Consider the following 14,304-nt stretch of genomic DNA (forward strand, 5'->3'; position numbering starts at 1 on the left):
ATCAGCCGTCATCTCTCTAATAAGAGAGCAACCCTGTAGTCTGGGAAGATGTGGTTACTTTTAATTACCAAATTGCGTGGTTTATTACATGTAAAAAGTGTGTTTTGTAACCTCTTCATAAATTAAATACAGGACTAACGTGATTTTTACTTGCAGAATTAGAAATATTTTACAAAAATAAGTTTCATTTTGAAAATAAATAGAATTATCAACGTAAAATTTTCTCCTCTGTAATCAGGTTATTAAAATACTTACCTCACAATTTCCTTGCAAAACTCTTCTGTAGTAGGGATCAATTATAACTGAGCTTGGTTAGACTGCAACTGGAGTACTATAAGTAGATTTGGTCTCCTCATTTCACGAAAGATATTATTTTTACAGAGGGAGTGCAACAAAGGTTCACCTTGTCCACTTGTTCCCATGCTCAAGGGACTGTCTTTTGTAGAGAGATTGAGCAAACTGTCCTTGTATTCTGTAGAGTTTTGAAGAATGAGCACTGATCTCATTGAAACTTACTAAATACGTAAAGGGATAGCCAAGGTAAATGCAGGTAAGATATTTCCCCTGGTTGGGGCGTCTGGAATCGGGAGGAACAATTTAAAAATAAGGAGGATGCCACTTAGGTCTGAGATGAGGAGATATTCTTTACTGAGTTGTGAACCTTTGGAATACTCTACCAGACATGGCTACAGACGTTTAATCTTTGAGTATGTTTAAGGTTGACATTGATAGATTTCTCATCACCAGTTGCAGCAGGTTTATGATGTTGGGGTGAGTAAAAGGCATTGAAGTGTTCGATTAGCCATGGTAGTACTTGATAGCAGGGCAGACCTGACTGGCTGAATAGACGGCTCCTTTTCTGCTATTCCTCTATTCATGTGTGTGAATGCTTCCCTCTAATGGCTGGTGTGTTTTTCTTGTGTTAGACATTTTGATGCATACATCCATCATTGATACTTCAAGTTCAGTGTTTGATTTGGTGTAAAATGATACACTATAGAAAAAAAACATGTAAAAATCAATTCTGTAACTTGCTATTAACTTTCTCACCTGTAATAACTAATTTACTGTTCTTTGAAGAACTCTTAAACAAAGCCAGATTTCCTAAAAATAAAGTTAGCCATTGCTAAACGTACCATTAATGATATGATAAGTATTAAGATGAGATTGGGCTGGTCTTGTTATGTTTCAGAGTGAAATCTGTATTCAGACTGACATTTTGCCTCTGCCTTAATGTTGATGTCTGTCCAATGAAGTCACTGGGATGGTAATGGTCTTCTTGAAGCAGGTGGGAACCTCAAGTCAGAGTAAGGAGAGGCTAAAGATCTCTGCAAATATTCCCACCAGCTGGTACGCACAGTCCATGGCTGGGGATTCCGTCCAGGTCAGTCGCTTTCCATCACTTCACACTCCAGAAGGCCAATCTAATGTCTGCAGCAGTGACTCTGGGTACAGTTTTATCCACTAGTGTCATGATTTTATTAATCAGAAGGGAATACCCGATATATCAATCTTTTTAATGCTGGACATGACTATCAAGATATTTTAATGATGAAGGAATTTACTGCAAACTAATAGTGGAAAATAAATGGACTATTTTGAACTGATTTGTCAGTGTGGGATAAATAAAATTGTTTGAAGTGAAATTGACTATCAGAAGACATTGAAACAAGTCAGAGAGTCAAAGGAATCAACAGCAAAGAATTAGGCCCTTTGGGCCATCACATTCATGCTGGTCAAAATCAGCTTCCTAACTATTTAATTCTCATTTTCCAGCACTTGGCCCATAGCTTTGCATGACTTGGAATTACAAGTGCACATCTAAATATGTCTTAGATATTATGAGGATTTTTGCCTCTACCACCTTTTACGTGCAGAGAGTTCCAGATTCTCACCACCCTCTGTCCCTTACCTTGAGAGTTTTTCGCCTGGTCATTGATCCCTGCAATAAGGGGAAAAGTTTCTTCCTGGCTACCCTAACTATGCCCCGAATAAATGTATACACCTCAATCATGTCTCCTCGCAATCTTCCCTGCTTTAAAGAGAACAACCCCGAGACCATCCAATTGTTCTTCTTCACCACAATTGTCCAGCCCAGGCAACATCCTGTTAGGTATGATGAAATTAGCGTCTCCTATTTTAATTTACACCCAATAATACGTTTGACATTTTTGAAGATCAATGACTCACTTGCAATTATCCAGCTTGGAGACAATGATCCTAGACACTGGAATATACAAATGAATACAAGTTATCAAGCAACTACTTTGGCAGAGCATTGGTGATGTATTTATCATAAAATAACTGGAAGTTTTGTTTTTATTTACTTGTGAGATGTGAGCACCTCTGGTTGTCTCTAGTTATCATTGTGAAGGTGGTTGTACTGCAGTTGACCATGTGCTGTAAGTTGACACACATTGCCATCAGGGAGTGAATTCCAGGATTTTGACCAAAGGAATGGCAATATATTTCCAAATTAGCATGGTGACTGGCTAAGTGGAGATCTTGAAGGTGGCAATATTCCCTAGTTTCTGCAGCCCTGTGTTTCTAGGTAGAAATGGTTATAGGTTTGGAAGGTGCTGTGTAACGATCTTTTGGCAAGTTTCTGCATTGCATCTTGTAGTTGGTACATGCAGCTACTGACTGTCACAGTGAAGGGAATGGATGCTTGTGGATGTGTTGCCAATCAAGTGGGCTGCTTTGTTCAGAATGGTGTCAAGCTTCTTGAGTGTTGTTCGAGCTGTGGGAAGTGTTCCATCACACTTTGTGTCTTGTGGATGATGGAGAGGCTTTGGGAAGTCAGGATGTGAGTTACTCACCGTAGCGTTCCTGACTTCTAACCTGCTCTAACCTAGCCACTGTGTTTGTATGATGAGTCCAGTTGAGTTGCTGGTCAATGATAATCTCCCAGATGGTGATAGTGTGTAATTTAGTAACACCATTGAATGTCTAGAGGCAGTGACTAGATTGAAGATGGTCATTGCCTGCCATTTGTATTGCTTTGGATTGAGCTCACTTGAAGCAGCAGTGATAGCTGACACAAGGCAGAGTGAACCTGAGGGTGAATCTCAGAATGAATCGAAGAGTGAATCTCAGGAACTTCCAGATAAATACCTACCTAAAGAGTGAGCTCATTCCAGGTGACAATCAGCTAAATCCAATGGAGGAACTCGAGAGATGATGTTACGATTCAAAAAGTGATGCAGGGCAATTAGATTCACTGCTTAGGAACCAGCTTTAGAGACTGAGCCATAATAAAAGGACCGTGACAGAGCAAAGTCCTTATTTGTAGTTTGTTTGGAATAGAGAGAGACAAAGAGAGTAAGAAATCTAATTTGGTGAGGAGTGGGTAAAGTTGAGTAATTTGTTTTTGTTTATTGTCTGTAGTTGGCAAGGTTCACATTGGCAGAAGAACTCAGTCCCATGAAATACTCCTCCTGCAGTATGAGGATAATCAGGGACACTTCCAGTGTCCAAGGTGACTACGTATGTAGAAACTGTGTTCAGCTGCAGCTCCTGTTGACCAATTGTAGAGGCTGGAGCTATGGATGGAATCACTATTGAGCATCTCAATGCTGAAGATGTCATCGATAGCATGTTTAATGAGCAGGGCACACCATAAGTAAGGGCTATATGAGCAGGAAAGCATGGGTGACCAGCAGGAAGACTAATATGCATAGGCTGATAGTGCAGAAATGCTCTGCAGACGTCCCCCTCACCCCCACTCAAAGATATATATTGTGTTGGATACTGTTGGGAGATGGTCTTTTGGGAAAACTGCAGCCAAGTATGTGGCACCAGATTGGCTCTGCTGCAGACCAGGGGAAGGAAAATACTGTAGAGCCTTAGTGATAGGGGACTTGATTGGAAAGAGAAGTGACAGACAATTCTGTGGCTGCAAGCAGGACTATTGCATGGTATGTTGTCTCTGGTGCCAGGGTCAGGGAGGTCTCAGAGCAGCTGCAGGGCATTCCGAAGAGGGAGGGTGAACAGCCAGCAATTGTGGTACATATCGGTATCAACGCCATGTGTAACAATGAAACAAATTTGAATGAATTGAATTTATTGTCACGTATACCGAAGCACAATGAAAAGCTTTGTCTTGCAAGCAGTACAGGCAGATCACAGTTAAGTAGCATAGATAGTAAATAATAGGTAAACAGCGGCAAAATCAAAAACATAGGTACAGGCGAATGTTAAGAGTTTGTGAGTCCATGCGGTATTCTAACAACAGGAGGGAGGCATGAGTAACATCCTGATGAAAGTTCATAATGAGTTCCTTGATTTTGGCAGCATTGAGAGCTAGGTTGTTCTCAATGCACCATTTTTCCAGGTCTTCCACCTCCCGTCTGTAGTCTGTTTTATCGCCATCTGAGATCCGACCGAGTATGGTGGTGTCATCAGCGAACTTGTAAATGGCATTAGTCTGGTATTTGATGACACAGTCATGGGTGTACAGTGACTACAGTAGGGGGCTGAGTACACGCCTCCTGGGGGGGGGGGGGGGGGGGCTCCAGTGTTGAGTGTTAGTGACAATGAAATGTTGTCCCCAATATTCACTGCTTGTGGCCTGTGGGTCAGGAAATTGAGGATCCAGTTGCAGAGATTGGGGCTTAGTCGGAGATCACTAAGTTTAGTAATCAGACTTGAGGGGATAATAGTGTTGAATACAGTTCAGTCTTCAATGAGTAGCTGTTCTTGGTGTCAAGATGTTCAAGGGAGGAGTGAAGGGCAAGTGATATGACGTCTGACGTGGATCTGTTGGTCCAATAGGCAAATTGGAGTGTGTCAAGAGTAGTGGGGAGGCTGAAGTTGACCAGCCTTTCAAAGCACTTCATGACCACCAATGTTAGGGCCACTGGATGGTAGTCATTGAGACATGCTGCGTGAGCCTTCTTAGGCACAGGGATGATGTTGGCCCTCTTTAAACAGACAGGGACAATGGCCTGCTGCAGGGAGAGGTGGAAGATGTCTGAGAAGACTTGTGCCAGTTGATCGGCACATGCTCTGAGTGCATGGCCTGGTACTCCGTCTGGTCCCATTGCTTTTATTGGATTCACATGAAGGAAAACTGATCAGACCTGTGATACAGTGACTGTTGGGATTGGTTCATCAGGACTTGTCAGAATACGTATTACACTCCACTGAAATTCTGGTCAAAGTGAGCATAGAACGCGTTGAGATGATCTGGGAGGAATATGTAATCATCTGCTATCTTGCACTGTCACTTTTTAGAACCTGTGATGTCATTCAGTCCTTGCCATAGTCGCCGGGTCTGTCTGGGTCTCTAGTTTGGATCAGTATTAGTTCTTGGATATCTTAATGACTCTGCGAAGGTCATATTTGGTTTCCTTCTATTTGGTCCAAAAAGGTCCTGTAACACAAATTGAGAGACTTAGGTAGTTGGTTAAAGAGGATGACAACTAAGGTTGTAATCTCCATTTTAATTCCAGTGCCATGTGCTAATAAATGTAGGAATAGCAAGATTGGTCAGATGAACACATTGCTAAAGTGACGTTGTCAGAGGGAGGGTTTTAGTTTTTTGGGTCCAGTACCCTTGCTGGGAGATTTATTCGCTACTGGGGAGGTGTTAAACTAACCGGATGGAGGAATAAGACAGACAATAGATGTTAAATCAGGAGCAAGGTTGTCATATATAGAAGGAATGCCAAGTTACCCAGCAGGCAGAGAAGACCTGGGCATGATAAAACAAATGGGAGGATCCCCAAAAGCTAAATTGCATCTATTTTAATGCAAGGAGCTTACTGGTAAAGTGAATGAATGGTAAAATGTTGCAGCATGCTGCTATGCAGAGATTCACCTGCCTCTCCTCCAACCTAGTTTACTGTATCCAGTGCCCCCCCATGTGATTTTCTCTACATCGGCGAGACGACATAAACTAAGGGAACATTTCGCCAAGCATCTTAGCTGGGCCCACAGGGGCCGACCAGATCTCCCAGTGACCGCCCATTTGACTTCCCCTTTCCACTCCCTTTCTGACATGACCGTCCTTGGCCTCCTCCGTTGCCACAGCAAATCAAACCGCAACTTGAATAACAACACCTCATCTTCTGCCTGGACAGCCTACAGCCCGGAAGACTCAATATTGTGTTCTCCAATTTCAAATAACCTCCCTCCCCACCACTCGACTCCCTTCCTATCCCCTCCACCTCCCTTCCATTTCTCTGACCAACCCTTCCTTCCAACTACCAACCGGATTCATTCCTTCCATCGACTGACTAGTTGGACACCTACCTCCACCTCATCACCCTGCCCCCACCCCCTTTATCTGCAGCTCCCTTTCACCCACCCCCAGTCCTGAAGAAGGATTACACCCAAAACATTGACATCTTCACCTCCTATGATGCCTGCCTGCTGTGTCTTTCCAGCCTCTTGCTTGTCTACCTTGGATTCCAGCATCTGCAGCTTTTTTGTCTTTAGCTATCCAGAGGGACCTGGGTATGAATCGTAGAAGGTTGGTCTGCATGTACAACAGCTAATTAGGAAGGCAAATAGAATTTTGTCCTTCATTGCTAAAGGGATTGAGTTTAAGAGCAGGGAGGTTATGTTGAGACTGAATAGGGTGCTGGTGAGGCCACACCTGGAGTAGTATGTGCAGTTTTGGTCTCCTTACTTGAAAGGAGGGGCTGCAGAGGAGGTTCACTAGGTTGATTCTGGAGTTCAGGGGTTGGCTTATGAGGAGAGACTTGGATTATATTCATTGACATTTAGAAGAATGAGGGGGGATTTATAGAAACATGTAAAATTATGAAGGGAATAGATAAGATAGACAAGAGGGCCTAGATTAGGGGGAGCAGATTTAGGACTGAATTGAGAAGGAACTTCTTCACCCAGAGGGTTGTGAATCTATGGAATTCCCTTCCCAGTGAAGTGATTGATGCGACTTCAGTAAATGGTTTTTAAAGCTAAGTTAGATTTTTATTGAACAATGAAGAAATTAAGGGTTATGGTGAGAGGGTGGGGAAGTGGAGCTGAGGCCTCAGAAAGATCAGCCATGGTTTTATTGAATAGCAGAGCAGACTTGAAGGGCCAGATGGCCTACTCCTGCTCCCAGTTCTTATGTTCTAACGCAATATATTATTGCAATTATTGAGATATGGTTGGAGGAAGGATAGACCTGGCAGCTCAATGTTCCAGGGTGTAGAAGTTTCAGACAGGATAGGGGTAAGTAAGAGAGGTGGGGAATTGCATTATTGGTAAAGGAAACAATCACTGCAGTAATGAGGGAGGATGCAACAAAAAGCACTACAATGCAGGCCATCTGGGTAGAGCTTAGAAATAAAAGAGAAGCGTCAGTCCAGTAAGATGACAGTGAAGTAGGGCTTCGCAGCCTGGGACTTGTCCGCTCCATCTGCTTTTCTTTTCTTTTTACCTTAGTTTTCTCCCTTTACTCACTTTTCTCGTTTGCTCTTTTATTTCACTTACCTCGCAACAGCATCAGTGGCGCTTGTTTTAAGCTCAAAGATGACGGTGGAGTATCTGCACTGTGCGAGGTCCTGGAGCTCATCTGAGAAAGATTTTTTTTCACCCATAGGATGGCAGAAATATGGAACATCTGCCTGAGACAGCAATGGAAGCATCTGGATGAGTCCTTTAAAATATTAGGGCATTGGGACTATGGAGATAGTGAGGACTGCAGATGCTAGAAAGTCAGAGGCAATGAAGTGTAAGGTTGGAAAAAGCACAGCAGGTCAAGCAGCGTCAGAGGAGCATGGGAGTCGATGCTTCAGGTCAGAACCTTTCATCAGGGCTGGAGAGAGCAAAAGGGGCTGGGAAATAAATGGAGAGGAGTGGGGCTGAAGGAAAGGGATGGTGATAGCTGTTTACAGGTAGGTGGTAATCGGGATCGGTCAGTGAGAAGGGTGGAATGGATAGGTGAGAAGGAAGATGGACAGGTTGGGTCAGGTCAGGGGGGTGGGGTGGGTGGGGTGGACAGTGAATGTTGGGCCTAACGTGAGGTAGGGGTTAGGCAGATTTTGAAGGTGGTGAATTTTAAGTTAAAGCCATGTGGTTATAAGCCCCTGAGGTGGACGATGAGATATTCTTCCTTCAGTTTGCATGTGGCCTTATTTTGACAGTGGAGGAGGCCCAAGATGGACATGTTGTCAGAGGAGAAGGGAGGGGGGAGTTGAAATGGCTGGTAACCATAAGGTGATATTGATTGGAACGTACAGAGCATAGATGGTCCCTGAATTTACACTCTGTCTCTCTGATGCAAAGGAGACCACATCAGGAGTAAAAGATGCAACAAATCAAGTTATAACAAGTGCAGGTGAATCTCTGCCAGACTGTGAATGATTCTTTGGGGCCTTGAGCAGAGGTGAAGGGGAAATGTGCGAGCAGGTGTTGCACTTCCCAAGGCCGCAGTGAAAGGAGCCAGGTGTGGCGGAGGGGTTGCTGGGGGGTGTGGACCTAACAAGGGAGTCGCGGAAGGAACGGTCCCTGTGGAAAACAGATAGGGGTGGGGAGGGAAATATCATTTTAGTGGTGGGGTCAGACTGTAGGTGACAGAAATGGCAGAGAATAATCATTGGATTTGGAGATTAATGGGGTGGACTGTGAGGACCAGGTGGCATCTATCTTTATTGTGGGTTTGAGGGCAGAGGTCTGGGAAATGGAGGAGATGCAATTGAGGGCATTGTTGATCACAGGGGGAAGGGAAATTGTGGTCCTGGAAGTAGGATGACATATGGGATGTCCTGGTGTGGAATCGCTCATCCTGGGAACAATACAGCGGAGACACAGCAATGGGGAGCATGGGATCACATTTTTGGAGAAGGGGCCCAAGAGGTGGTGTAGTCCAGTTAGCTGTGGGAGTCAATGGGTTTGAAATAGACGTGGGTGCTGAGTCTGTTGCCAGAGATAGAGACGGAAAGGTCCAGGAAGGGGAAGGAGGTGTCAGAGATGGTCCAGATGAATTTGAAGTCAGGGTGGAAGGTGTAGGTGAAACCAATGGACTGTTTGAGCTTCTCGTGGGAGCATGAGGCAGTGCTGACAGTCATTGATGTCATGGAGGAAAAGATGGGGGATGGTGCCAGTGTAGCTGTGGAAAAGGAACTGTTCCACATATCCTACAAAGAATCAGGCCCATTTGGATAGCTATGACTACCCCTCTGGTTTATAGGAAGTGGGAGGATTGAAAGGAAAAATTGGTAAGGGTGAGGACCAATTCTGCCAAGTGGATGAGAGTGTCATTGAGGGGTATTGGTTGGATCTATGGGAGAGAAAGAAATAGAGGGCTTTTAAGTTCTTCCCATGAGGGATATAGGTGTAGAGACACTGGATGTCCAAGGTGAAGATAAGGTGTTGGGAGCTGGGGAATTAAAAGTCATGGCGAAAGAGGAGGGCATGAGTTGTGTCCCGCACCTAGGTGGGGTATTTCTGGATGAAATGGGACAGGACGGAGTTGAGATAAGAGGAGATGAGTTCAGTGGGACTGCAGCAGGCAGGTTTAGGAATTTTGGGTAGGAGATAGAAATGGGTGGAGTGGGGTTTGAGGAACTATAAGGTTGATGGGAGATCTGAGTTGATGAGGTTGTCGATGGTCCTGGAGATGATGGTTGTGATCGAGGGGGTGGGAGAAGGATCAAGTGCAAGTAAATAGGATTAGTGTTGTTTGGTGTTTATTGGTCAGCGTAGACATGGTGGACTGAAAGGCCTGTTTCTATGCTGCATGAGTTTATGACTCTATAGATGTTACTTGCTACTTGTCAGCATGAGCCTGGATATTGTCCAGACCTTGTTACTTTTGAACATTGACTGCTTCAATATCTGAGGTGTCGTGATTGATGTTGAATATTGTCCAATCATCACTGAACATTCTGTTTTAACGTTATTAGGGAAGGTCATTGATGATACCGCTGAAGATGGTTGGGCTTAGGACACCACTCTGAGGAACTCTTGCAGAGATGTCCTGGAGCTGAGATGACTGACTTCCAACAGCCACGACCATCTTCATAAATGCCAGGTATAACTCCAATCAAGATGTGATCACTCTAACTCTAACTCTCTCTCTGTTCTTGCTCATGAAGAATGAAGCAATCTCTAAAAACACAAATCAGAAAAATACCTGAAGACTGAGTTCTCAGAGATATCCGCAATATTCATAGCTGCTCATCCAAGGCACTGCTAGCAAACAAACAATGTTCTCAGAATAAAGACTAAAACTTGGGCGTAAGGGGGAGAATAAATAAATGAAGACTAAAATTTCAAAGACACCCAAAGGCTTTTAAAATGAATAATATTTTATCTTCCATTTCCCACTGGACACTACTCTCCTTTTATAACTTAGTACATGATTATGTGCATTAGCTGTCATGTCAATATTCATTTTCTTGGGGTTATTAGGTAATAAAATTGGTCTTCCTTCACTTAGGAAGACTACCTCCCTTTGGAGAAGCTCTGATTGATTGACAAATTTCCAGACTGTCCTGGCTGAGATCAGTCAATCAGTGAAACAGAAAATTAAACACTTTTGGGTCTGCATTATTATAATATCATATCATGCATTTAAGTATTGAATGTTGATGTCCTTGGACATGACCACATTCTGGTACTGACAGGAAGAAATACTTCAAAATGTACTTACAGTTTTTATCACATATTAAGAGCTAAATAAATCTCAGTGTCAATAAGGGAAAAAAGACGCACTGAGTTTGTGTTTAAACTTATCAGTTTATATTTTTTACAGTGTTGTTGCAGCCTTGTTTTCACAAATGAACTGTCGCTATGGCAATGATCGAGTTGAGGCTGGAGAATTGTTGGGAACAATAAGCAGAACATTGGATAACTCTTCCATCAAAGATTTATTTTCAAATGAGGGTTTATTTTGGTCACTTTTATTCATATAAGAATATGAACTAAGGCATTACAGCACTTAAGCCATCAGTTTGCAAATAGAAGCCTGCTAACCATGAGGCACCCTGGAACAGGTTCAGTCTCCCAGGGTGGTACACTTATTTTTTTAGCTTTAACTGATAGGCTTGCTTAACAGATTCCAGACTAGGTTCCTGATACTGTCCTTTCAACTTTTATACAGTTATATGTATTTTATTGGCATGACACTAAACTAAGAATAGATCTACTCATTTGGAAGTGAGTGTTTAAGAAGAGCAGGATGTTGATGCTGAATCTTGGCCAAAATTCTTTCACTGCCAACAAAATGGTTGATGTTATCGTCTGTATAATATCAATCGTGTTGCTTAAGTCTAAAAGATGACTTTTTGAATGTTCAAAATTGTAGTCATGGTAAGTAATTAGTAAATGCAAGATATTTTCTTCAATTGCCTCCTATATTTCTTAAGTTAATCTGCCCTCTCCATTGCTTCCTGTTTATGTGACATATTCCTTCCCCCCCGAGCTTTAATAATCAGGGCATAGAATGCAAGAGCAAAGGACTTGTGCTAAATTTGTGTCAGATAGTAGTTCCCTCAATGAGAGTATTGTACACAGTTTTGCGAGCAACACTTTAGGAAGAGATGACAGAAGAGATCTATGATAATGGTCCCTTGGAAGAGAAACTTCAGTTATGATGATAGATTCTGGAAGTTGGAAATTTTTCCTTGGAGAGTAGAAGGCTAAAATGAAATTGGATAGACGTTTTCCAAATCATGAGAAAGATGGGCAGAGTAAACAGGAGAAACTTTGCCCAACTGTAAACAAGTTGAGTGTGAGAGGACCACAGACATAAGGTAATTTGCAAACGTGATGTGAGAAAAAGAACTTCTGCATTGCAAGTAATTGGGGTCTGGAACACAATGCTAGGAAGCATGGTGGAAGCAGATTTAATGGCAGCATACAATAGGACATTAAATAGTTATCTAAATAGAAAAAATAATTCAAGGTTATGGTGAAAGTGGAGAATAACAAATAGAGAATGTAATTAAGTCATAATGTTCATTAGGCCAGCCCATGCAGACACAAAAGGCCAAACAGCCGCCTTCTATGTTATAACCATTCTATCATTCTGTGATTACCTATATCATAGTCAAAGAAAACAACTTTCCTCTTTTTTTCAACAATTGGCAGCACTAATTATGGAAACACACTGTATGTTTGATGCAGAGGACAAAACATTTTGTACTGCAATTTCTGTTTTTGCTTCATGTTTTATATGGTTCTGATCAAGTTTCTGGTCATCTGATTTCATTTTTGCCCCAAAATTGCCTTATCCTGAGTGTCAGAAGAGCATGACTCAGTGAAATATGCCATTTCCATTTTATTTGCCAACTACCCTGCAACATTTCTGTGTGTTAGCGGTTTCCTAATGAAGGGCTTATGCCCGAAATGTCAACTCTCCTGCTCCTTGAATGCTGTTTGACTTGTTGTGCTTTACCAGCATCACACTCTTTGACTCTGATCTCCAGCATCTGCAGTCTTCACTTTTTCCTAGTCTACTTAATGTCATTTTTTTTTTGTTGAAATATAGAAAGGTGACTGGACTTTCACATGGAAAGCACAATCAAAAAGTATAATATAATGTCAGGTTTTACAGTAAGTACAAATTGTAAAAGCATCATGGGCTTGGCCCACATTCGGAATCTGGCCTTTGAGAAATGAACTATGAATGGAGATGGAGTTGAGAGTGTGTTGCTGGAAAAGGCAGGTCAGGCAGCATCCAAAGAGCAGGAAAATTGATGTTTCGGGCTGGACCCCTTCATCAGGAATGCAGCTGGGTGCCTCGGGGTGGAGAGATAAATGGGAAGTGGGTGGGGCTGGGGAGAAGGTAGCTGAGAGTGCAATAGGTGGATGGAGGTGGGGGGTAAAGGTGATAGGTAGGAGAGGTGGGTGGAGCGGATAGGTGGATAGGAGGGGGAGTTGAGATGTTCGGCCACGGGGTGGTAGGGTTGATTGTGGGTGCTCTGGAGATGTTCTCTAAAGCACTCAGTGAGAAGGCGTCCAGTCTCCTCAGTGTAGAGGAGATCACATCGGGAGCAACTGATACAATAAATAAGATGTGGGAGTGCAGGTGAAACTTTGATGTATGTGATTGGAGATGTACTGCATGGAGTGCTATGAAGACTGCAAATACAGTTCAACTATTCAACTGTCTCTGTTGAAATCTCAGTTTGTTATGCCCAGTATCTGGAATCCAGAATGCATAGAACAGAGCAGATCACAGTAGGTCTGTTTCAGTAAATGTATATGGGGTAGCCAGGGTGTGCCTTTGGAAAGCTGAGGTACCTCTGTGGATTTGACTCTAGGACATTTCAGTGGCTTCAATTGCCCTGAGGAGGGTTATGTGCCTTCTTATGAGAGTAACTTACACTACTTGCTGAACCTGCAATCACTACCACTGAAAAAGACAAGAGTGGCAAATGGAAGGCAGCACCACCAGCAGCAGGTTTCCCTCCAAGCCACTCACTATCCTGACCTGGAATTACATTGCCATTCTTTCACTGTCAGTGGATCAAAATCTTCGAACTACAGTGCTTCACAATTTAGGCTCACCACCAGCTTTTTCAAAGGCACTAGAAATTCACAATAGTTGCTAGCCTGGACAGCAACCCGCATCCTGTGGACTAATGATGTAAGTGGTTGTCAAACTGTCAACAGATTTTTGTGAAGCCTAAGGTTTTAGTCACTAGATTGAAGCTGCATATCCGATTTCACAAAGCCGATAATTACAGTGGGCTACCTTCCACTTTAGTTTGATTGACAGCTCCAAATAGTTTGGACTTTTGGATGTGGTACTGTGAATTCCAAAGCATCTTGAACTTGAATTAAATATGCAGCTTTATTGACAGGAAGGAATGTAAATATATCAATATGTTTCATGAATGAGTGCTTTTGGTGTGTATAAGAGGTATAGTTAGTAAGTTTGCGAATGACACTAAAATTGGAGATGTAGTGAACAGCGAAGAAGGTTACCTCAGATTACAATGGGATCTTGATCAGATGGGTCAATGGGCCGAGGAGTGGCAGATGGAGTTTAATTTAGATAAATGCAACATGCTGCATTTTGGAAAAGCAAATCAGGGAAGGACTTATACACTGAATGGTAAGGTCCTAGAGAGTATTGCTAAACAAAGTGACCTTGGAGTGCAGGTTCATAGCTCTTTGAAAGTAGAGTCGCAGGTGGATATGATAGTGAAGAAGGCATTTGATATGCTTTCCTTTATTGATCAGAGTTTTGAGTACAGGAATTGGGAGGTCATGTTGCGGCTGTCCAGGACATTGGTTAGGGCACTTTTGGAATACTGCGTGTAACATCAAAGGATGTCGTGAAACTTGAAAGGGTTCAGAAAAGAGTTACAAGGATTTTGCCAAGGTTTGAGGACTTGA

General features: G+C 42.8%; 1 long non-coding RNA gene across 1 annotated transcript in view; it reads right to left on the minus strand.

Moving 5' to 3' along the window:
- Window positions 1–4,046: 4,046 nt before the first annotated feature.
- The window catches only part of LOC140492044 (uncharacterized), a 61,901-nt gene continuing 51,643 nt past the window's right edge, over window positions 4,047–14,304 (minus strand). The window contains exons 2-3 of the long non-coding RNA XR_011963479.1: window positions 7,447–10,065; window positions 4,047–5,374 (exon numbers count right to left, since the gene is read on the minus strand). This is a non-coding gene — a long non-coding RNA (uncharacterized lncRNA). The remainder of the gene's footprint in view (window positions 5,375–7,446; window positions 10,066–14,304) is intronic.

Source organism: Chiloscyllium punctatum, chromosome 20 (assembly GCF_047496795.1).
Source record: "Chiloscyllium punctatum isolate Juve2018m chromosome 20, sChiPun1.3, whole genome shotgun sequence".
Classification (NCBI taxonomy): domain Eukaryota; kingdom Metazoa; phylum Chordata; class Chondrichthyes; order Orectolobiformes; family Hemiscylliidae; genus Chiloscyllium; species Chiloscyllium punctatum.